At 38.7% G+C, this 25,069-nt stretch overlaps 1 long non-coding RNA gene across 1 annotated transcript in view; it reads left to right on the forward strand.

Moving 5' to 3' along the window:
- LOC309631894 overlaps window positions 1–25,069 on the forward strand; it is a 780,460-nt gene that overhangs the window by 739,876 nt on the left and 15,515 nt on the right. The window lies entirely within an intron of this gene.

The following is a 25,069-nucleotide window of genomic DNA, read 5'->3' on the forward strand; positions in this document are numbered from 1 at the left end:
AGGAATAAAGACGTAGATGTAGAGAACGGACCTGAGGACACAGGGAGGGGGAAGGGTATGCTGGGATGAAGTGAGAGAGTGGCATGGACATATATACACTACCAAAGGTGAAATAGATAGCTATTGGGAAGCAGCTGCATATAGCACAGGGAGATCAGCTCAGTGCTTTGTGACCACCTAGAGGGGTGGGATAGGGAAGGTGGGAGGGAGACACAAGAGGGAGAGGATATGGGGATATATGTATACGAATAGTTGATTCACTTTGTTATACAGCAGAAGCTAACACAACAAGGTAAAGCAATTATACTCCAATAAAGATGTTAACAACAACAACAACAACAAAAAACCAAAATCTAAGTCAATCAAGCCAACGGGGACAATGTATGTGTTTACAGTTCAAGAAATCCACAAGGGAATCCTTTATTCTGTAGGCAATGAATGGTCCATTCGAAAAGGAAAAAAACTTTCTAAAATGTTGTCTTTCCATTTATTGTTCAGAACATCATTTTTATACCTCTGCATTTCTTACTATTCAAAGCCAAGTCACGTGAGTTACAGGGAAGCAGCTGATGGATTTAAAGTTGGGTCACTTGATTTAAAAACCAGTGGCAGTTGATTGATTTAAATCCCGGTCATATGACATGAGGAGGGGGTGCTAAAAACTGCTTTTTCATCTCTGGCTCAGAATATCATATTTACCTTGGTTTTTCTTATGATTTAGAAAACTTGAGCTGTCTCTCCTTGGAATCATCAGGAGAAAAATACAGTATTTCAGGTTCATTCTTGAAACCAACTTCTCACGGCTAAGGTGTATTGGCTAAAAGATCTTCCTTCTTCAAGAGATTCCAAACCTCTGTAAGACACTTCATTGTAATTGGAGAAAAAAGAAGAATGAATTCAGGCCAGCAGCTGCAGGAGGCCAAGGCAGCCCCCAGGACTAGGGAAGGAGGAGGAGGAAGGGCTGAGAGTTGCCATTAGAGCAGACAACCTCCAGAGGGCGCTGAAGCACCGGCAGAGCCCACCTGCCACTCCCAGTTTGGCACTCCAGGGTCAGATTTGGGTTTGGAGATGGGGTTGCTGTAACCCCAAGGAGGTGAGCAGAGAGGAGGAGTTGATTACCGGTCTCCTCTGACTCTCTGACCCAAATTGCCTGGCTTCACAGGGGGGACAGGGTTTTGCTTTCAGCAAACTGATGGGGCACTTCCAGGCTGGTCGGGTTGCCCAGTGGCCCGACAGCCTGACAGGCTGACTGCGGTGTGACTGCCCTTTGTTTCTCCAGAATCTGTGCATCAGGAGGTGCATGGGTGCGGGAGCCCATCCACCGCCCCTCCCCCCAAGGGGGATAGCACCTTCCCTGGCTGTACCCTATGATCACCAGGTACTTGAAATGAATGCAAGTTTTTTGACTTCAAGGAAAAGCTCACATAACCGTTTCTTCCTCATAATGTGTGGGATTTACCATAATGGAAGGACATTAGAAAGAACAGGTAGAAAACTCACCTGTTGGTCTCCATGTAGGAGTTTATTTTGCATGAATCCCTCCTACGTGAGTAGATAGCAGAGGTTTATTTTTGTTCCCGTGTGTGTAGTTGTGGCAGAGGATGTAGGTATGGTGATTTGAAGCCCTCAAAGAAATATTCTCAGAACTCTCAAGATCTCTCTTGATCGGAACCCAAAGAGACCTGGAAAAGGAGGAAAAGAAAAGGAGGAGGGAGAACGAATGACTGTTTCTCAGTAAATTCACCTTCCTGGTTGATTGTTCTGTCTTCTCATTTCTTTTAACTTCTATGTATGTCTAATGGAATAATGTAGAAAGGCTGATTTTTATGCTTTAAAAGATTTTACATCACAAAGAAACTAGAAGTGGCTAACAGAACTTATTCAAATCAATTTTGCATAGAGACTTTGATATTTTGGATACTAAAATGGGTTTATCCCAATTTTCTCTTTCTTTTTGAGTGAATATTTGTAACATATTTTTGTAGATAATAATTTATCCTAGATATACAAAATTGTGAGAATGGGTACCATTTTTTACCACTTAAATGATTTCTTTTAAATGAATAGATTGTACACTTTAAATGCCAATGTTGTGTCTTACGTGTTGTTTTTTAATTCCTTGGTTTCCAAAACTTGTGTTTATTTAATTGATTTCTATCTAATAATCTGTGTCTCCCCTTTATTATTTCTTACTTTATATTTTATTGATCTATAGTTAATTTACATTATTATATTAGTTTCAGAGGTACAGCATAGTGATTCATAAATGTTTAGGTTCTTCTCCATTTATAGTTATTGTAAAAGAGTGGCTATATTCCCCATGCTATACAGTACATCACTGTAGATTATTGATTTTATACATAGTGGATTGTACCTCAACATCTCCTACCACTATTTTGCTCCTCCACCCTATCTGTCCCTGCTGGTAACCACTAGTCTGTTCTTTAATCTGTGAGTCTGTTTTTTTGTTGTTATTGTATTCAATTTTTTAGATGCCACGTGTAAGTGATAACATACCATGCTTGTTTTCTCATACCATACCATGCTTTTTTTCTCATAACATGCCATGCTTGTTTTCTCTGCGGTTTATTTTACTAAGCATAATACCCTCCAAATCCATCCATGTTCTTGCAAATGGCAAAATTTCATTTTTTGCTGAAGTCATCATAAAAAATCTTTTTTATCCACGAAGCTATTGATGAACACTTAGTTTGACTCTATATCTTGGCTATGGCAAATAACACTGTTATGAACATTGGTGTGCAGTTATTTTTTTTGAAATAGTGTTTTTGTTTTCTTCTGATATACCCAACAGTGAAATTGCTGGATATCATGGTAGTTCTATTTTTCGTTTTTTGTGGAACCTCCATTCTGCTTTCCACAGTAGCTGCACTACTTCACATTCACATCAAGAGTGTACAAGAGTTTCCCTTTCTCCACATCCTCACCAACCTTTGTTATTTGTGATCTTTTGGATGACAGCCATTCTGACAAGACTGAGGTGATATGTCTCATAGTTTTGATTTGCATTTTACTGCCGATTAGCTATGTTTAGCATCTTTGTGAGTTCTGGCTCTCTATATGTAGTTTTTCCTTGGAAAAAATGTCCATTTAGGTCTTCTCATTTTTTAAAAAAAGATTTTGGGTGTTTTTTTGATATTGAGTTGTATGTGCTGTTTCTGTAGTTTAGGTATGAACCCTTGCTTGGTCATCTTTTTTGATGTTAACCTCTTATCATGTGCAAATATTGTCTCTCCCTCAGCAGGTTGTCTTTTCATTTTGTCTTTGGTTTCCTTTGCTGTGCAAAATCTTTTAAGTTTAGTGAAGTCCCATTTGTTTATTTTTGCTTTTGTTTCATTTGCCTTAGTAGACTGAACCTAAAACTGTTGCTATCATTTATGTTGAAGAATGTTCTATATTTTCCTCTAGGGGTTTTATGGTTTCTGGTCCTACATTTAGGTCTTTATTCAGTTTTGCATTTATTTTATATGTGGTGTGCTAAAATAATCTAATTTTATTCTTTTCCATGTAGCTGACCAGTTTTCCCAGTACCACTTATTGAAGAGGCAGTTTTTTCTCCATATTGCCTGCTTTGTCATAAATCAATTAAATATAAGTGTGTGGGCTTATTTCTGGGATCTCTATTCTATTCCAGTGATCTTTGTGTCTGTTTTTGCTCTGGTACCTTTCTCTTTGATTACTGTCGCTTTGCAGTATAGTCTGAAGTCAAGGTGCGTGATGCCTCCAGCTGTGTTCTTTCTCAAGATTGTTTGGCTATTTGGGGTCTTTGTGTTTCTATACAAATTTTAAAATTACTTTTTCAAGTTCTGTGAAAATGCTTTGGTATTCTGATAGGGATTGCATTAAATCTGTAGATGGTCTTTGGTAGTATGGTTATTTTAACAGTATTAATTCTTCCAGTCGATGCACATGCTATATTTTTCCATCTTTTTGTGTTGTCTTCAACTTCTTTCACCAATGGCTGAGAGATTTCTGAGCACATGTCTTTTACCTGCTTAGGTGTGTTTATTCCTAGGTATCTTATTCTTTTTGATGTCATTGCATATGGTATAGTTTTCTTAATTTTTCTTTCTGACAGCTTTGAGTTTTGTTTTTTCTTCTTTTTCTAATTCCTTCAGGTGTAATGTTAGGTTGTTTATTTGATATTTTTCTTGATTCCTAAGAATAAGCTTGTATCACTATAACTTCCCCCTGTGAACTGCGTTGGCTGTGTCCCATAGATTTTGGATCATTGTGTGTTCATTTTCATTTGTCTTGGGTATTTTTAGAATCCCTCTTTAATTTCTTCAGTGTTCCTTTCTTCCCCTTTTATTCCCTTCATCTGTGATGTGAGGACTATCTTTAATATTATGTTTGGATTTCTTTCAGTTTTGTTTATGTGTGTGTGTGTGTGTGTGTGTGTGTGTGTGTGTGTGATTATTTAAGTTGCTGAGCTCTTAATTTCACATGGACACTAACAACCCTGCATTGTTACTCTGCTCCCCCACAGTTACTGAATTTGACCTTATATTTTACATCTACTTGTTTTGTGTGTCCCTTAACTTCTTATTGTGAATATAGATGATTTTATTACTGTTTTTTTTTTCATCCTTCCTATTAGCTGTGTCCATGGTTGATTTACTACCTTTGTTGAATATTTGCCTTAACCAATGAGGTTTTTCCTGTAGTAAGTTTCCTTTCCTAATTTTTATGTTTCAATCGTGACCTTTACTTTTTCACTTAGAAAAGCCCCTTTAAGATTTCTCATAAAGCTGATTTGGCGATGCTGAGCTCTTTTAGTTTTGCTTCTCTGTAAAACTTTAGATCTCACCATCAAAGCTGAGGGAGAGCCTTGCTGGGTAGAGTATTTTTGCTTATAGGCTTTTCCCTTTCATGACTTTAAATATACCATGCCACTCCCTTCTGGCATGCAGAGGTTATCCTGAAAAGTCAGCAGATAACTTTATGCAATTTCCCATGTTTGTAACTTGTTGCTTTTCCTTTGCTCCTTTTAATAGTGTCTTTTTATCTTTATTTTTTTTTTTTCCATTTTAATTACCATGAGTCTTGGTGTGGTCCTCTTTGGGTTGATCCTTTTTTGGCCTTACTGTGTTTACTGGACTTGGATGTCTGTTTTCTTTCCCAGGTTAGGGAAGTTTTGAACTCTTATGTCTTCAGGTATGTTCTACACTGCTTTGTCTTTCCTTTTTGCTTCTGGGACCAGTATGATGCAAATATTAGTACACTTGATGTTGTTTCACAAGTCTGTTCAACTTTCCTCATTTCAGTTTAATCTATTGTTTTACCGTTCATCTTCAGTGATTGCCAGTACTCTGTCCTTCAGTTTTCTGATTCATTCCTCTGTATCATTTAGTCTACAGTAGTTTCCTTTAATGTATTTTTCATTTCAGTTATTGTATTCCTCATCTCTGTTTTGTTGTTCTTTAATGTCTAACTCTTTTTAAAAAAATTCTAACTTCTTGCTCTGGTCGTCCATTCTTCTCCTGAGTTCTTTGATCATCTTTACAGTCATTACCTTGAACCCTTTGTTGAGGAGACTGGCTATCTCCACTTCACTTAGATCTTCTTCTGAATTCTTATCTTGGTCCTTCATTTGGATCGTGTTTCTGTGTCACCTCATTTTTCTTAACTTCCTGTTTTTATTGCTATGTGTGTAGTAGGTTCGTTACATTTCCTGACCTTGGGGAAGTGGCCTTTTGTAGGAGCTGTCCTATGGGTCCCAGCAGCCCCCTCTCCCCTGGTCACTAGAGCTATATATTCTAGGTGTACCCCCTATGTGGGCTGCTTGGGCTCTTCTGCTGTGGTGGGCTGACTACTGTGGGTGGTCTGGTAGGCTTGGCTGCCCCCAGACTGCTTGTTTGCCAGGCTCTGCCTTGTATGGAGGCTATCTGTGCTGCTTGGTGAGACTAAATCATAAGGCAGCTGGCTGCACAACTCTGGGGGACACCAAATCTGGTGCTGGTTCACTTATGGGTAGAATTGCAGTCCAGGTGATATCAGGGCTAGTGCCCAGTCACTGGTTCTGGGGCTATGCTGGCTACTGGGAGGAAGAGACAGGTTCTGCGTTCTGGCTGCAGGGCCCAGGAGCCACAGAGTTGGTGTTGGATCACTGTTCCTGACACAGCTCTCTGCAGGGCCGGGGGTATCCCTAATCTTGTGTTGGCATTCTGATGGGCAGGGTCAGGACCCAGCTGAGTCCATGGCTGCTTCTGGCCTGCAATTAAGTGGCCTGGTTACACAGGCTGCTGGGCTGTGGTATTCCTGGAGCTGGTGTGTGCCTGTTGGTGTATGAGGCTGATCCCACTGCTAAAGCAGGTTTGCTGTTGGGTAGGTCCAAGCTCCATCCAGTCCCTGTGCAGTTACCACCTGCCGATGGTGAGGCTGACTCCAAGGCCAGAGCAGGCTCACTTGTCAGAGGGGCCAGGGACTCTGGGGCTGGTGCTTGTCCACTGAGGTGTGGAGGCTGGTCCTGGGGCTTTTGGTCTCTGGACCCATGTCCAGGGGCAGCTGTGCACTGAGAGGATCTGAAGGCAGCCTGTTTGCTGGTGGATGGGGCTATGCCCCTGCTCAGTTAGTTGCTTGGCCTGCAGCATCCTAGTACTTGTGTCTGTAGTCTGGTGGAAATGGGTGGGGCTCGGTCCTGAGGCTGATAAGCTACAGGGAGGATTCTGAAATTATGCTTGCTGGTACCAGCATCCACGAGGTAGAAGGAGCTCCCCCGAATGGCTGCTGCCAGTGTCTCTGTCCCTGAGGCTGTGCTGTAGTTGCCTCTTGCCTCTCTGGGAGACTCTCCAAGATCAGGAGGTAGGTGTGACCCAGGATCCTTTCAAATGACTGCTTCTGTTCTGATTCTCAGATCATGTGGGATTTTGTGAGCATCTTTTAAGAGTGGAATCTCTATTTCCCACAACCCTCTGGCTCTCTGGAAAATAAGCACTACTGGTCTTCAAAGCCCAACTTTCTAGGAACTCTTCTTTCCACAACAGGATCCCTGGGCTTGGGAGCCTGATGTTGGCTTCATACCCCTTGCTACCTGGGAGCACCTCTGAAATTGTAATTATTCTCCCATTTGTGGGCCACCCACTTGGTGGTATGGGTCTTGACTCTATTGAGATTTTGCCCTTCCTTTCTGTCTTGTCGAGGTGCCTTCCTTATATCTTTCGCTGTAAAACATCTTTTATGGTAGGTCCCGGCCTTTTTCATCAATTGCTGTTCTGTAAACAGTTGTGACTTTGGTGTGCCCATGAGAGGCATCAAGCTCTGGGTCTTTGAATGCTACCATGTTGGACAATCTCTCTACTTCATTCTTAAATCATATTATTTAAGTTTTCTTAGTATCTTATTGGATTAGCGACAGTTTGAAATTTATTATCACTCATGTTTACTTCGCCTGTTTAAAAAAATTGAATAGTGCATTCATTCAGTTTGAAATGAAGGTAGTGACCTGTGAATTTCCATACCTCAAAAATCAAGGATAGGACAAAAGCCTTTTCTACTTGTGTTACCCTCAAACTCTGCACCCCACCCCAGCCTGGGGATTAACCTCTTGCACCCATGCTCACCTTCTGTTTTTGGACCGTTAACCATCATTGCATCTGTATGTGTGTTGACAAAGTGAACTCTAGTCTTTGCAGTTTTTGTGTTTTGTTTTTTGGTTTAGGGAACAGTCCTACTATGAATGTACATTTACTGCTCTACTGAAGTTCATATATAAACCTGTCAAGCACATTACCAGAATTGGAATTGCTTGTATATACACTTTGATAAATTTTAGAGACAATGGTAGAACAGAAGTAAATTGTATGTCAAATGCCACAATATTCTCACACCATGAAAACCCTTCCCTTTTTAATATATTTGTGTGTAGTTTATCTTTATGCCCATACTATATTTCCCAGAGATGGGTAAGTGTTATGTTTCTTGCTGGCACATTTACCGTATTGTTCAAAGTCAGGCGCTTAGTGGTTTTAGCATGATCCTATTTCCATGAACTCGCAAATACAAGATCTTCTCTCACACTGTCTTTTACTCCCTGCTGTTTTATATTGCCCTCCTAATTCTCAGTCCTGGTCTTTCTTTATGTTCTTCATCAACCTGGATAGGTTATACTATTTTCTCCCTTATTCAAGACCAATAGAATAGAATAGAATACAACACCCAGAAATAAACCCTGATATATGGCCAAATGATTTTTGACAAGTTGCCAAGACTTTTCAAAGTGGAAAGGATAGTATTTTCAACACATGGTGCTGAGAAGTCTTGTGGTCAACATGCAAAAGAAGGAAGATGGACCCTTACCTAACATCATATGCAAAAATTCAACGTATCAACGTATCAAGAAACTAAATATAAGACCTAATAATATAAAAAGTCTTAGAAGAAGATACAGGACAAGAGCTTCATGATATTGGATTTGGCAGTGTTTTCCTCCATATGAAACGAAGGAACAACAAAGGTACAGCTAACAAAAAAATAAACAATTTGCAGTACATAAGTTAAAAAAAATGTGTATCAAAGAAATGTAAACAGAATAAAATGGCAACCCACAAGATGGGAGAAAATATTTCAGAGCCATCTATCTGACAAGAGATTTCTATTCAGAATATACAGAGAACTCCTACAACTGAACAAAATGCAAACACCCTGATTCAAAAATGGATAAAAGACTTGAATAGATGGTTCTTCAAAAAGATGTACAAATGACTAAGCACTTGAATAGATGCTTCATATCACTAAATGCATGTTTATATATTTGTGTGCATGCATACACACACAAGCACACACACACATACACAAGCAGAAAACAACTATTGGTGAGGATGTGAGGGAGTTGGAACCATTGTGCTATGTCAGAGGGAATGCAGAATGATACAGCTGCTTTGCAAAAGAGTATGGCAATTTTTCAGATATTGAAAAATAGACTTACTACATGATCCAGGAATTTTACTATGAGGTATACCCAAAGGTATTGAAATCAGGGTCTTAAAGAAATATTTGTACTCCAGTGTTTAGAGCAGTAATCATCACAGTAGCTATAATATGAAAGCAACCTAAGTGTTCATCCACTAGTTCCTGGATAAGCAAAGTGTGGTATACCCATATAATACAATATTATTCAGTGTTAAGAAGGAAAAGATCTAGGAATATGCTACAACATGGATGAATCTTGAGGAAATTTAGCTACCAAAAATGCCATTTTTGTGACTTTTAGTGAGTCATAACAATACAACTACTTATTTCAATTTTATGGGGGTACTTAGGGTAGTCAAAACCACAGAAATTGGGAGGGTAATGACGCTTTTCAGGTGGTTATGGAACAAAAAGGAAAGTTATATTTAAAGGATATAGAGTTACGGTTTTAAAACGTAGAAAAGAATTAGAAAGATAAATGGTGATGTTGATCGCCCAATAATATGAATGCATTTAATATCACTGAACGGTGCACTTTATAATAACTAACATGTTATATTTTATGTTATTTGATTTTACCAACATACAAAATTGGGAAAGAATGTAATATCAGGAAAGGGAGTGGACCTGGGATAGAGCAGAGAGCAATCAGAAGGGTGAGACACTGCATATGTTGAAGAAGAAGAGCTGAGAGTCTTCATTGGCCAGAAGAGACTTTATAAAAGAGAAAAAAAAATTACTCTGAGGGTGTATTAGATAGATATCTGTGAGTGTGCTGCTATCTCCCATGGGTTATCTTAAAGAGTCTTTAATAAAGTCCATAAGGCTTGCTGAGGCTTTTTTAAAAATTGGATTCCCTAGGAGATAATTAGAGGGTGGTACTTAAGTCTATGTCTAGGTTGACAGATTTTGCAGGGAAGACGAACCTGAGAACAGTGGAGGTCTTAAGAGTGTAAGTACATGGAAATTAGAAAAAAATAATAATAAAGGGAATTAGGAAAACTTTGGACTTTGAAGGTCATGTATTATTACTGAGTCAGACCTGAGGTTTCTAAGGAGTTATATACACAGTTGCTATTTGGATTACTTGTTGATAAAGATAAGTGGAAAAACTAGAGTCGTTCCCAAGTGTAGGTAAGATACAATGAGAGGATGGAGGTGGAAAGTAGGGAGACCCAGAGAAAAGTGGGAAGGTCATATTGGGCCAAGATGGTGGTAATATCCAACAGAACAGACGGTAGGACAGACTATGGATTCATCTTTTTTATTTCGCCTTCCCCCCTCATCCTTAATAATTCTTTGGGAATATTTCACTGCTCTGTGATGCAGGTACAGAATTCGAGTGAGGAGGCTACACCTTCAGTGTCCAGCTGTCTGAGTCCTCAGTGTGCTTCAAATGATGGAGAACTATTGCTTCTTTATGAGAAGGGTTAGTACCTCGTAGCTAAGCTTAAGCTGGAGCTTATGCAATATTGATTCCATTTTATATATACTGTTGGCATGGAGGTTCCTCCTCCTCTTTTCTTGAACATTATGAAATGAATCTATATTTCTCAGGATTTGGGTATATCAGATAAATACGTTAAGTAAAGGAATCTTATATATTGCTCCCTGCATAGTTTGCTCTTTCTTGTTTCTCTTTTACCTTTACTAAATTAGCACAGGGAGAGACCTTGAAATGTTCTAATCAGGAGAGATTAGAACATCATATTTCTAGAGAGGTTGGTTGGACAGAGCAGGGGTCCCAGTGAGAATCCAAGCTTCTGCTTCTACTTGGAAGTGTACCTGTGTAGAATAGAGGGCTCCAGGAAATATCCTAGAATATTCCAATGTCCCTGTGGGAGATCATTAAGAGAGGCAGGATCTGGTAGCAGATCAGTGTACTATGACATGTTTGTCAGTCATCTGATGTGAGATTCTCAGAGCCAATCCCATATGGTAGGGCTGAGTGCAGAGTGATGAAGAACCTGTGAAAGCCTTTGATTGCATGTTAAAGATGAAGCTCTGATTTCGGGGAGAATTTTCTTACCTGACTGAATGTCACCCTTCTGTGGGGATGAGATTCTGTGCTTTTCCTCTGTTGATGACCACTGACTACAAATCATTAGAGGATCATGTCTAGAAAGCATTCTTTATTTAATTTCTTAAAGAAGAAAGCATAGAAAACATTTTTATCCACTTTCAAATTGAGGATCAAGGGGAATGACATCAGTGAAAATGTCAGAGTAGGGAGCTCTGGCTTGCGTCCATCCCCAGAAACATTGACATACGTGGTAAAACCTGTCAAAATGACCTTATCAACACATGTAAGTTTTCTTTTCTTTTCACGCTGTACATTTATCTTTCATTGAAACTTTACTTACTACAGGATGTGGAGAATAAACAGGGAAGTAGAAACTGTATTTCCTGATGAGAGAATCACTAAGTAACATTAGCTGTTCTCAACTCTGCCTTACTCACCGTGACTCTAATTAAAACAAACAAACAAACAAAACACTTTTTTTTTGGTAAGTCAGTTCTGACATTTCCTCGTTAAAGACAAGGTAACAGATACAGACTTAGATCTACCAGAATTGAGCAAACTTTTGATTGTACTTGTGTTGAACATATGAGCATGACCTGCTACAAATCTTCATTATACTTATTGCCACAACGGACAAATTCCCTTTTTCCACTCCTGATATGTTGCATGTAAGGAATGCATAGGTCACTAACCCCAGCTGGTCACAGGTAAACTCTGCCACATGGATTACTGCATGTTTTCCTGCTGGAAGACCACACATTCTCGAGGATCATGCCTGCAGAGTATCTGGGCTCTTCTTTTTTTCTGGATAAAGGTTAGATAATCACCTAATTTTATGAGAAATATATAAATTGTATTTGCATATTCTTCAGGTTTTTATTTATCCATTCCCTTTCAAGTCCTAAGTGCAAATATTAAAGTGATTTCCAAGAAGGTGGTAAATAAGACAGCTCCAAAATTAGCAATAAATCATAATACAATTGTGAATGCATTAATGTGTGATTAATATGTAGATACTTATGTAAATGCAAGTTTAGTAATGCTTTGTGGAGAGCTTCAGAATCTAGGTATTAAAAAAAAAAAAAAAAGAGGAAGCAGTTCTTGAAACTCTCAGGGAATTATAGAGAAGTCTTTGTGTCTATAAATATCATTCTGAAATAATGCATATTCTCAGAAATAAACTAGGCATAACATTGTAGGAAAAAACTTCATGAAATGAAAGAGCATGTGAGATGGCCATACAAGAAAAAGAATATTCTCAGAGAATAATGAACAGTGTGGAGTTCAGCAGAAGGGTCATACACATTCAGAGATGAAAACTTTGGAGAGCCTAATTGTGAGTTCCTCATATTTCATCTTTGGAGACACGGTAGTCATTTGAAATATGATGTTATAAGATGACGTTAATAAAAAAAAAATAAGATGACGTTAACATACTTAAATACTTTCGTTTAGAAATGACCACTTAGAACCAGAGTAAATGAAAGAACACAAAATTATGTTTATGTTGATTTTTAAAGACCTCAGGTGAGTGCTGATTATTTAAAAATGCATGATGTCTTTCACTGCAAAGTAAAGGAGCTGTTACAGTGGAGGATTACTGGACTGAATGTCAATATTATGACATAGTATGAGTGTGTTTCGTGTTTGGTAATTGCAATCATTGTTGCTTTTGTTGTGGTCATCCATTGACAGTGCTTGGTGTCAGTTGATTTATCTCTTGTAAAAATAAAATACAGTCTGTGTGTGTGTGTGAAAAAAACATACGTGATGTCTTGACTAAAGTTGTATGGAATTTGAGATCTGGAAAAAAGCATTTCTTTTCTGTAATGCTAGGATGATAATTGGACATTTTTGCAAGAAAGAGATTTCAGGATGCAAATCTCGTGTCTCTAAGGTGGGAAGTCAGTTCATGGTGGAACATTCTATTAAACTTGTCTGAGTGGAGAAATATTTCTTTGGAAGGAAGAGGTGACGAATCCCTTTTTAAGAATTAATGGTTTATAGCATACCGAATGAGCAAAATGGCTATTTCTGAACTTTAGAAAAAAATAATATAGTTTTTCTGCATTTATAACATGAGGCTGATGTAAAATATCAAAAATTCTTTATTTTGAAAAGCAATGTAATCAATTTGACATAATTCATATATATTGAACCTGTGGTACACACACACACAGTAAAACTTACATTCAGAAAATTGTTTGCACTTAAGAAATATTTTCAAGTGTAGTTGATTTACAATGTTGTGGGTGTTTTAAATACATGTTTATTGGAGTATACTTACTTTATAACACTGTATTAGTTTCTGCTTTACAACAAAGTGAATCAGCTATATGTATACATATATTCCCCATATCCCCCCCCCCCTTGAGCCTCCCTCCCACACTCCCTATCCCACCCCTCTGGGGGACATAAAGCACCGAGCTGATCTCCCTGTGCTATGCGGCAGCTTACCACTAGGTATTTTACATTTGGTAGTGTATATATGTCAGTGCTACTCTCTCACTATGTCCCTGTCTCCCGTTGCCCCCTGTGTCCTTAAGTCCGTTCTCTACATCTGTGTCTTTATTCCTGCCCTGTCACTAGGTTCGTCAGTACCATTTTTCTAGATTCCATATATATGTGTTAGCGTACGGTATTTGTTTTTCTCTTTCTGACTTACTTCACTCTGTATGACAGACTCTAGGTCCAACCACCTCACTGCAAATAACTCAATTTTGTTCCTTTTTATGGCTGAGTAATACTCCATTGTATAGATGTGCCACATCTTCTTTATATATTCATCTGTCGATGGACATTTAGGTTGCTTCTATGTCCTGGCTATTGTAAATAGTGCTACAGTGAACATTGTGGTACCTGTATCTTTTTGAATTATGGTTTTCTCCGGGTATATGCCCAGTAGTGGGATTGCTGGGTCGTATGGTAGTTCTATTTTTTAGCTTTTAAGGAATCTCCATACTGTTCTCCATAGTGGCTGTATCAGTTTACATTCCCACCAACAGTTCAGGAGGGTTCCCTTTTCTCCACACCCTCTGCAGCCTTTATACATTGTTGTATTAATTTCTGCTGTTCAGCAAAGTGATTCAGTTTTATATATATCTATCTATATATCTATCTATATCTATATATCTATATCTATATGTCTATATCTATTCTTTTCCATTATGGTTTATCACAGGATATTGAATATAGTTTCCTGTGCTATACAGTAGGTCTTGGTGGGTTGTCTATCCTATGTAGAATAGTTTGCTTCTGCTATTCCAAAACTCCCAATCTTTCCTTCACTCTCTCCTTGGCAACCACAACTCTCTTTTCTATATCTGTGTGTTTGTTTCTGTTTCGCTGACATGCTCATTTGTGTCCTGTTTTCGATTCCACATATAAGTGATATTATATGGTATTTGTCTTTCTCTCTCTGACTTACTTCACTTAGTATCATTATCTCTAGGTCCATCCATGTTGCTGCAAATGGCATTATTTCATTCTTTTTTATGTCTGAGTAATATCTTTTGTATACGTATACCACACCTTCTTTATACACTCGTTTTTCAATGAACATTTAGGTTGTTTCCATGTCTTGGCTGTTATAAATAGTGCTGCTATGAACATAGGGTTTCATGTATCTTTTTGAATTATAGTTTTGTCTAGATATATGCCCACAAGTGGGATTGCTAGATCATATGGCAACTCTATAGTTTTTTTGAGGAACCTCCATACTGTTTTCCTTAGTGGCTGCACCAACTTACATGGCCACCGACAGTGTAGAAGAGTTCCCTTTTCTCCATACCCCCTCCAGCATTTGTTAATTGTAGATTTTTTTTTTTAATGATGGCCATTCTGATCAGTGTGAAGTGATACCTCATTGTAATTTGGATTTGCATTTATCTAATAATTAGTGATGATGAGCATCTTTTCGTGTGCCTATTGGCTCTCTGTATGTCTTCTTTGGAGAAATGTTTATTTAGGTCTTCTACCCATTTTTCCATTGAGTTGTTTGTTATTTTGTTATTGAGTTGTATGAGCTGTTTGTATAGTTTGGAAATTAAGCCCTTGTCAGTCTCATCATTTGCTAATATTTTCTCCCAGTCCATAGGTTGTATTTTCATTTTGATTATGGTTTCCTTTGCTGTGCAAAAGCTTATAAGTTTGATTAGTTCCTGTTTCTTTTTTGCTTTTACAGTAAGTCCCCTACATATGAACAAGTTCTGTTCCAAGAGTGCGTTTGTAAGTTCAATTTGTTTGTAAGTCCAACAAAGTTCGCCTAGGTACCCAACTTACACAGTCGGCTATATGGTATTGTACCGTAATAGGTTTATAATACTTTTCACGCAAACAATACATTAAAAAACAAGCACAAAAACAAAGAAAGCATTTTTAATCTTACAGTACAGTAACTTGAAAAGTACAGTAATACAGTACAACAGCTGGGATACTCGGGCTGGCATCGAGGGAACAGGCGAGCAGAGTTACTGGTTGGAGGAGGGAGGGGAGGTGGGAGATGGTAGGGGTGAAGGATTATCAGCAGTAGGAGACAGAGGGCAAGCTGCAATTTCACTCATACCTGACGTTGATGGCAAAGGTTCTGGTTCCTTGCTGGATTTAATTCTATCTACCCTCTTGAAAGAATGATCCATTGATGTCTGGGTAGTAGCTCTTTTTTTCTCATCATAGATGACAAGGTAACACTGGATTGCAATCTGAATGGCTGCTGCCACCTTTGGGTCCCATTCTAGGTTCGGGTCCTGTGCCTCAAAAACTAACAGTGCTTCCTCAAATAACGAAGATTCCCTTGCCATTTTCTGCGTCGTGAATCTCTTCAGTTCTTCAGTTACTTTTTCTTCCTCCTGTCCCTCTTCATCCTTTCTCTGGGCCTCCAATTCCATCAGTAAGCTCCTCATGTTGCACAGCAAGGAGTTCAGCGAAATCGTCCTCTTGCAGATCTAGCTCCAGCTTCTCGCTGAGGGTCACTACGTTGCTGAAGACCTCTTCGGACTTCTGATCTACCTTCTCAAATCCACAAAAATCATGAACAAACTGTGGGCAAAGGTTCTTCCAAACCCCATTCATCGTGACCGCCATACCCTCACACCATGCAAAGTCAATGTTTTTTATGGTCTTGTAGATGTTATAGTCCTCCCAAAGTTGTCCCTAGGTTGTTCCTGATTTGTCACTTACCTTTACTGCCTGACAAAAAGTGTGACATAAATAATATTTCTTGAAAGTCGCTATAACGCCCTGGTCCATAGGTTGGATGAGCAACGTAGTATTTGGTGACAGATGCAGGACTTTGACGTTGGGATGAAAGTCATCCATGAATGGGGGGTGGCCCAGAGCATAGTCGAGCAGCAAAAGAATGTTTTGCTGGAACGTCCTTCTCCAAGCAATATTCCTCTACATCTGGGATAAAGTGGTGGCAAAACCAGTCCTGGAACGTGGCCTGTGTGATCCGGGATTTGGGGTTACGCTTCCACACAACAGGAAGAGAGCCCTTGGCTATGTTTTTAAGGGTTCTTGGGTTCTGTGAATGATAAACTAAGAGAGGTTTCAGCTTCAATTCACCGGAAGCATTGCCACCAAACAACACTTAGCCTATCCTTTGCTGCTTTACAGCCCGGCATCAACTTTTCCTCCTTACTGACGTAACTTCGGTCTGGCATCCTCTTCCAGTACAGTTGTGTCTCATCCACATTAAAAACCTGGTTGGGTAAATACACACCATCATCAATAATTTCTCAAAGTGTTTCTGGAAGTTCCTGGACAGCTACCCTATCTGCACTTGCTGTCTCTGCACTTACTTTTACATTGTGAAGGCTGGCTCTAGCCTTGAACCGATGAAACCAGCCATGGCTGGCATTAAAAGATGTGCCCTCTGATTCTTTGCCGTGTTTCTTCTTCAAGTCTTCATAAAGGCTTTTAGCTTTCTCTTGAATCAGCGTTAAGTTGAGCAGGACTCAGCGCTGATGTTGATCCTGCATCCGCACACTGAGAAGTTTCTCCATCTCCTCCATCACTTTTCCATGCTTCTTGGATATTGTGTCAACATCGTCGGCACAGCAGACTTCACATGTTCCATGATCTTGTCCTTGTCCTTTAGATTCGTGCCAATGATTGAATGATTCATATTATAAGAATGAGCGATGTCTAACATCTTTTTGCCTCGCTCCACTCTCTCAATTACTTTCACTTTTTTTTCCGTCATTATCGCTTGGCGCTTCTTCACAGTACCAGCTACATCACGTCTGCTTTTACGCTTGCTTCCAGACATCTTGGGCTTGAAATAAAGGTACTGTACTACTGTACTCTATACAGTACTGTAAAGTACACAAAAGCACAACCACATATAGAGGAAGCACGCACGTGACAATGTATGTCAGACACGTGAACTAACTTACATGATTGGACACGCGAATGGACGTTTGCATCTTTGAAAGTTTGCAGCTTGAAGGTTCGTATGTAGGTGACTTACTGTATTTGTACTGCCTAGGGAGAACTACCTAGGAAAATTTTGGTATGACTTATGTCAGAGAATGTTTTGCTTATGTTCTCTTCTAGGAGTTATAAGGTGTCCTATCTTATATTTAAGCATATAAGCCGTTTTGAGTTTATTTTTGTGTATGGTGTGAGGGTATGTTCTGACTTCACTGATTTGCATACGGCTGTCCAACTTTCAAAACACCACTTGCTGAAGAGACTGTCTTTTCCCCATTGTATATTCTTGCCTCCTTTGTCAAAGGTTAATTGACCATAGGTGTGTGGGTTTATTTCTTAGCTCTCGATTCTATTCCATTGATCCATGTATCTCTTTCTGTGCCAATACAATGCGGCTTTGATTACTGTAACTTTGTAGTATTTTCTGAAGTTTAGGAGGGTTATGCCTCCTGCTTTGTTCTTTTTCCTGGGGATTGTGTTCACATTTCTGACTTTTTATGGTTCCAGATACATTTTAGGATTATTTGTTCTAGTTCTGGGGAAGATGTCATGGGTAATTTGATAGGGATCACATTAAATCTGTAGATTGCTTTGGGTAGTATAGCCATTTTAACAGTATTAATTCCTCCCATCCAAGAGCGTGGGATGTCTTTCCATTTCTTTGAATCATCTTCAGCTTCCTTTACTAATGTTTTGTAGTTCTCAGTATATAAGTCTTTCACCTCCTTGGTGAGGTTTATTCCTAAGCATTTTATTTTTTTGATGCCATTAAAAAAAGGATTGCTTGTTTACATTTCCTTTCTGATATTTCATTGTTAGTGTAAAGAAATGCAACCAGGGACTTCCCTGGTGGCTCCGTGGTTGAGAATCCGCCTGCCAATACAGGGGACACGGGTTTGAGCCCTGATGCAGGAAGATCTCACATGCCGTGGAGCAACTAAACCTGTGTGCCACAACTACTTAGCCTGCACTCTAGAGCCAGTGAGCCACAAATACTGAGCCCATGTGCCACAACTACTTAAGCCTGCATGCCTAGAGCCCGTGCTCCACAACAAGAGAAGCCACTGCAATGAGAAGCCTGCGCACCACAAGAAAGTCTAGTCCCCACTGGCCACAACTAGAGAAAGCCCGTGCACAGCAATGAAGACCCAATGCAGCCAAAATAAATTTAAAAAAAAAAGAAAGAAAAACCAGGAAATGCAACCAATTTATATATGTTAATCTTGTATCCTGCTACTTTGCTGAATTTGTTTATCAGTTCTAGTAGTGTTTGTGTGGAATTTTTAGGGTTTCCTTTATATATATTATCATGTCATCTGCATATAATGGCAACTTTACCTCTTCCCTTCCAATTTGGTTAGATTTTATTTCTTTTTCTTGTCTGATTGTTGTGGCTAGGACTTCCAATACTATGTTGAAGAGAAGACGTGAGAGTGGGCATCCTTGTCTTGTTCCAGATTTTAGCGGGAAGGCTTTCAGCTTATGAACGTTAAGTGTTATATTGGCTGTGGGTTTGTCATAAATAGCTTTTATTATGTTGAGATATGTTTCCTCTGTACCCACGTTGGTAAGTGTTTTTACCATGAATGGATGTTGAAGCTTTTCAAATGCTTTTTCGCCATCTATTGAGATGATCGTTTGTTTCTTGTATTTCCTTTGTCGATGGGGTGTATCATGTTGATTGATTTGCATATGTTGAAACAGCTTTGTGAAACTGGGGTGAATCAAATTTGGTCATGGTGTATGATCCTCTTATGTGTTGTCGGATTCGGTTTTCTAATATTCAGTTGAGAATTTTTGCATCTATATTTATCAACGATATTGGCCTGCAGTTTTCTTTTTTGGTAGTGTCTTTCTCTGTGTTTTTTTTTTAAGTCTTTATTGAATTTGTTCCAATATTGCTTCTGTTTCATGTTTTGGTTTCTTGTTTGTGAGGCATGTGGGATCTTAGCTCCAAAACCAGGGATCGAACCTGCACCCCCTGCACTGGAAGGCGAAATCTTAACTGCTGGACCACCAGAAAAGTCCCCATCAGTTTTATTTGTTTTTTTTTTTTTTAAGTAAATTTCTTTCTTTCTTTATTTCTGGATGCATTGGGCATTCGTTGCTGTGCTCGGGCTCTCTCTAGTTGCGGTGAGCGGGGGCTACTCTTCGTTGTGGTGTGCAGGCTGTTCATTGTGGTGGCTTCTTTTGTTGCAGATCATGGGCTCTAGGTGCGTGGGCTTCAGCAGTTGTGGCTATCAGGCTCAGTGGTTGTGGCTCGTGGGCTGTAGAGCGCAGGCTCAGTAGTTGTGGCACACAGGCTTAGTTGCTCCATGGCATGTGGGATCTTTCCAGACCAGGTCTCGAACCTATGTCCCCTGCAGTGGCAGACAGATTCTTAACCACTGTGCCACCAGGGAAGTCCCCCCTCCCCATCTGTTTTTTGATATCAGCGTGATAGTGGCTTCATAGAATGTCTTTGGAAGTATTCCTTACTCTTCAATCTTTTCGAAGAGTTTGAGAAGAATCAGTGTAAGTTCTGCTTTTTATATTTGGTAGAATTTGCCTGTGAAACCATCTGATCCTGGACTTCTGTTGGTAGGGAGTTTTTTAAATTACAGATTCTATTTTTTTTTTTAAATTCTAGTTATTTATTTATTTATTTTGGCTGTGTTGGGTCTTCGTTTCTGTGCGAGGGCTTTCTCTAGTTGCAGCGAGCGGGGGCCACTCTTCATCACGGTGCGTGGGCCTCTCACTATCGTGACCTCTCTTGTTGTGGAGCACGGGCTCCAGACGCTCAGGCTCAGTAGTTGTGGCTCACGGGCCCAGTTGCTCCGCGGCATGTGGGATCTTCCTAGACCAGGGCTCGAACCCGTGTCCCCTGCATTGGCAGGCACATTCTCAACCACCGCGCCACCAGGGAAGCCCTGTATTTTGCTTTTAGTGATCAGTATGTTCAAGTTATCTATTTCTTCTTGATTCAGTTTTGTTCGGCTGTAAAAAAACAAAATATATTTTTAAGTTATGTTAGCAGCTAAATACTTACCATGTATTGGACCACAAAAGAGAGAAGAAAAAATATTAAAATATTTTCTCAAATACAACAAGTATTGAAATGTTTTAAAGAAATTGGTATAAGAATACTAATTACAATAATGACAAATTGTTCTGAACTTAAAGACTACTTATATCTAAGATGCATATTATATGCTTATTGTTTTATTGTTTTTAAATACATGGAATGTTTTCTCCTTTCTAATGTAATTCTTTTATTTTACCTGTATATTGTGAAAAAAACTTAGTTCCACATAATATAAAAAATTACACTTTAATAGGAGATATTAATCCATTTACATTTACTATAGTACTGAAAATACTTAGGTTTAGCGTTCCATGTCATGGAGTGCTCTTTTTTATTTATTTATTTTTAAAAAAGATTTAATTTGGAGGGGGGGCATAAATTATTCATTTATTTATTTATTTAATTTTAACATCTTTATTGGACTCTAATTGCTTTACAATGGTGTGTTAGTCTCTGCTTTAGAACAAAGTGAATCAGCTATACATATCCATATATCCCCATATCTCCTCCCTGTTGCGTCTCCCTCCCGCCCTCCCTATCCCACCCCTCTAAGTGGTCATAAAGCACTGAGCTGATCTCCCTCTTCTATGCAGCTGTTTCCTACTAGCTAGCTATTTTACATTTGGTAGTATATATAAGTCCATGCCACTCTCTCACTTCGTCCCAGCTTACCCTTCCCCCTCCCCATGTCCTCAAGTCCATTCTCTATGTCTGCGTCTTTATTCCTGTCCTGTCCCTAGATTCTTCCCAACCGTTTCTTTTCCTTTTCTTTTTAGATTCCACATATATGTGTTAGCATACAGTATTTGTTTTTCTCTTTCTGACTTACTTCACTCTGTATGACAGACTCTAGGTCCATCCATCTCACTACAAATAACTCAATTTCATTTCTTTTTATGGCTGAGTAATATTCCATTTTATATTGAAGATGTGCAACATCTTTTTTACCCATTCATCAGTTGATGGACACTTAGGTTGCTTCCATGTCCTGGCTATTGCAAATAGAGCTGCAATGAACATTGTGGAACATGACTCTTTTTGAATTATGGTTTTCTCCAGGTGTATGCCCAGTAGTGGGATTGCTGTGTCATATGGTAGTTCTATTTTTAGTTTTTTAAGGAACCTCGATACCGTTCTCGATAGTGGCTGTATCAATTTACACTCCCACCAACGGTGCAAGAGGGTTCCCTTTTTTCCACACCTCTGCAGCATTTATTGTTTGTAGATTTTTTTGATGATGGCCATTCTTACCTGTGTGTGGTGATACCTCATTGTAATTTCGACTTGCATTTCTCTAATGATCAGTGATGTTGAGCATTCTTTCATGTGTTTGTTGGCAATCTGTATATCTTCTTTGGAGAAATGTCTATTTAGGTCTTCTGCCCATTTATGGATTGGGTTGTTTGTTTGTTTGTTTGTTTTTTGATATTGAGCTGCATGGGCTGCTTGTAAAGTTTGGAGATTAATCCTTTGTCAGCTGCTTCGTTGGCAAATATTTTCTCCCATTCTGAGGGTGGCCTTTTCGTCTTGTTTATGTTTTCCTTTGCTGTGCAAAAGCTTTTAAGTCTCCTTAGGTCTCATTTGTTTATGTTTCTTTTTAATTTCCGTTTTCTAGGAGGTGGGTCAAAAAGGATCTTGCTGTGATTGATGTCATAGAGTGTTCTGCCTATGTTTTCCTCTAAGAGTTTGATAGTGTCTGGCCTTACATTTAGGTCTTTAATCCATTTTGAGTTTATTTTTGTGTATGGTGTTAGGGAGTCTTCTAATTTCATTCTTTTACTGGTAGCTGTCCAGTTTTCCCAGCACCACTTATTGAAGAGGCTGTGATTTCTCCATTGTATATTCTTGCCTCCTTTATCAAAAATAAGGTGACCATATGTGTATGGGTTTATGTCTGGGCTTTCTCTCCTGTTCCATTGCTCTATATTTCTGTTTTTGTGCCAGTACCATACTGTCTTGACTACTGTAGCTTTGTAGTATTGTCTGAAGTCAGGGAGCCTGATTCCTCCAGCTCTGTTTTTCTTCTCAAGATTGCTTTGGCTGTTCGGGGTCTTTTGTGTTTCCATACAAATGGTGAAATTTTTTTGTTCTAGTTCTCTGAAAAATTCCATTGGTAGTTTGATAGGGATTGCATTGAATCTGTAGATTGCTTTGGGTAGTAGAGTCATTTTCACAATGCTGATTCTTCCAATCCAAGAACATGGTATATCTCTGTATCTGTTTGTGTCATCTTTGATTTCTTTCATCAGTGTCTTATAATTTGTTGAGTAAACGTCTTTTGTCTCCTTAGGTAGGTTTATTCCTAGGTATTTTATTCTTTGTGTTGCAGTGGTAAATGGGAGTGTTTCCCTAATTTCTCTTTCAGAATTTTCATCTTTAGTGTATAGGAATGAAAGAGATATCTGTACATTAATTTTGTATCCTGCAACCTTACCAGTTCATTGATTAACTCTAGTAGGTTTCTGGTAGCATCTTTAGGATTCTCTATGTATAGTATCATGTCATCTGCAAACAGTGAGAGCTTAACTTCTTCTTTTCCGATTTGGATTCCTTTTATTTCTTTTTCTTCTCTGATTGCTGTAGCTAAAAATTCCAAAAGTGTGTGGAATAATAGTGGTGAGAGTGGGCAACCTTGTCTTGTTCCTGATCTTGGTGGAAATGGTTTCACTTTTTCACCATTGAGAACGATGCTGGCTGTGGGTTTGTCATATATGGCTTTTATTATGTTGAGGAAAGTTCCCTCTATGCCTACTTTCTGGAGGGTTTTTATGATAAATGGGTGTTTAATATTGTCGAAAGCATTTTCTGCATCTATTGAGATGACCATATTGTTTTTATCCTTCAGTTTTTTAATATGGTGTATCACATTGATTTGCATGTATTGAAGAATCCTTGCATCCCTGGGATAAACCCCACTTGATCATGGTGTATGATCCTTTTAAGGCGCTGTTGGATTTTGTTTGCTGGTATTGTGCAGTGGATTTTTGCAGCTATGTTCATCAGTGATATTGACCTGTAGTTTTCTTTCTTTGTGACATCTTTGTCTGGTTTTGGTGTCAGGGAGATGGTGGTCTCATAGAATAAGTTTGGGAGAGTTCTTCCCTCTGCTATATTTTGGAAGAGTTTGAGAAGGATAGGTGTTAACTCTTCTCTAAATGTTTGATAGAATTTGCCTGTGAAGCCATCTGGTCCTGGGCTTTTGTTTGTTGGAAGATTTTTAATCACAGTCTCAAGTTCAGTGCTTGGGATTGGTTTGTTTGTAGTTTCTATTTCTTCCTGGTTCAGTCTTGGAAGGTTGTGCTTTTCTAAGCATTTGTCCATTTCTTCCAGGTTGTCCATTTTATTGGCATATAGTTGCTTGCAGTAATCTCTCATGATCCTTTGTATGTCTGCAGTGTCAGTTGTTACTTCTTCTTTTTCATTTGTAATTCTATTGATTTGAGTCGTCTCCCTTTTTTTCTTGATGAGTCTGGCTAATGGTTTATCAATTTTGTTTATCCTCTCAAGGAACCAGCTTTTAGTTTTTTTGATCTTTGCTGTTGTTTCCTTCATTTCTTTTTCATTTATTTCTGGTCTGATCTTTATGATGTCTTTCCTCTGCTGACTTTGTTTTTTTTTTTTTTTTCCTTTCTTTCTCTAATTGCTTTAGGTGTAAGGTTAACTTGTTTATTTGAGATATTTCTTGTTTCTTGAGGTAGGATTGTATTGCTACAAACTTCTCTCTTAGAACTGCTCTTGCTGCATCCCATAGGTTTTGGGTCTTCATGTTTTCATTGTCATTTGTTTCTAGGTATTTTTTTATTTCCTCTTTGATTTCTTCAGTGATGTCTTGGTTATTAAGTAGTGTCTTGTTGAGCGTCCATGTGTTTTTATTTTTTACAGACTTTTTCCCTGTAATTGATATCTAGTCTGATAGCATTGTGGTTGGAAAAGATACTTGATACGATTTCAATTTTCTTATATTTACCAAGGCTTGATTTGTGACCCAAGATATGATCTATCCTGGAGAATGTTCCAGGAGCACTTGAGAAAAAGTGTATTCTGTTGTTTTTGGATGGAATGTCCTATAAATATCAATTAAGTCCATCTTGTTTAATGTATCATTTAAAGCTTGTGTTTCCTTATTTATTTTCATTGTGGATGATCTGTTCATTGGTGAAAGAGGGGTGCTAAAGTCCCCTACTATGATTGTGTTACTGTCGATTTCCCCTTTTATGGCTGTTAGCATTTGCCTTATGTATTGAGGTGCTCCTATGTTGGGTGCATAAAATTATACAATTGTTATATCTTCTTCTTGGATTGATCCCTTGATCATTATGTAGTGTCCTTCTTTGTCTCCTGTAATAGTCTTTATTTTAAAGTCTTTTTTGTCTGATATGAGAATTGCTACTCTAGCTTTCTTTTGATTTCCATTTGCATGGAATATCTTATTCCATCCCCTCACTTTCCATCTGTATGTGTCCCTATGTCTGAAGTGGGTCTCTTGTAGACCACATACATACCGGTCGTGTTTTCGGATCCATTCAGCCAGTCTATGTCTTTTGGTTGGAGCATTTAATCCATTTACATTTAAGGTAATTATTGATATGTATGTTCTTATTATCATTTTCTTAATTGTT

Source organism: Balaenoptera borealis, assembly GCF_965194805.1.
Source record: "Balaenoptera borealis genome assembly, chromosome: 7".
NCBI classification, from domain to species: Eukaryota; Metazoa; Chordata; class Mammalia; order Artiodactyla; family Balaenopteridae; genus Balaenoptera; species Balaenoptera borealis.